Source organism: Aureococcus anophagefferens (genome assembly GCF_000186865.1).
Source record: "Aureococcus anophagefferens unplaced genomic scaffold AURANscaffold_7, whole genome shotgun sequence".
NCBI lineage: Eukaryota > Pelagophyceae > Pelagomonadales > Pelagomonadaceae > Aureococcus > Aureococcus anophagefferens.
The window spans coordinates 2,169,719-2,170,424 of NW_008705567.1; the positions used below are offsets into that span (position 1 = coordinate 2,169,719).

Consider the following 706-nt stretch of genomic DNA (forward strand, 5'->3'; position numbering starts at 1 on the left):
GCCCGGCCCCGCGGACGCGACGTCCCTCGCGGCCGCGGCCGACGACTGGGCGCCCCTCGCCGACGAAATCGTCCCGCCCCCGGACGGCGGCGACGACGACGCGCCCTCCGATGCCGACGGCGTCATCCCGTCCCCCGACGGCGGCGACGACGACGCGCCCTCCGACGCCGTCGCCGACGAAATCATCCCGCCCCCCGACGGCGGCGACGACGACGCGCCCTCCGATGCCGCCGACGCCGCCGACGCCGACGCCTCCACCGACGCCGCCTCCACCGCCGACGACCGCGGCGTCGCCCGGGACGCGCCCGACTCCCTCCCCGACCGCGAGGACGCGAAGCGCCTGAAGGACGGCGCGCCCGCGGATCGCCCCGAGGGCGGCCCGACGGAATCGTCGCGGGCGCCCAAGAGCGCCGCGGACGTCGACGCGGCCCAGGCGCTCCGGCCCGACGCGAGCGCGCCGCCGCCCGGCGACGCGGCGACACAGCGCTGCGCGGCGGCCGCGGACGGGTCCGTCGCCTGCTCCTACACGGCGTCGGACTTCCTCGCCTTCGCGAACGTGCGGGCCTTCGTCGACCGCGTCGACGGCTGGGACGACCTCCTCGAGCTCGTGCCGAGCCGCGTCGACGTGACCTACGACCCGGCGCTCGTCGCCGGGTCCACGGGCCGCGAAGGCGGCCTCGTGGCCTTCGCGCTCTACAACGGCAAG

At 78.6% G+C, this 706-nt stretch overlaps 1 protein-coding gene across 1 annotated transcript in view; it reads left to right on the forward strand.

Moving 5' to 3' along the window:
- The window catches only part of AURANDRAFT_2677 (hypothetical protein), a gene marked incomplete at both ends in the record, with an annotated part of 5,081 nt that overhangs the window by 3,720 nt on the left and 655 nt on the right, over nt 1-706 (forward strand). The window lies entirely within an intron of this gene.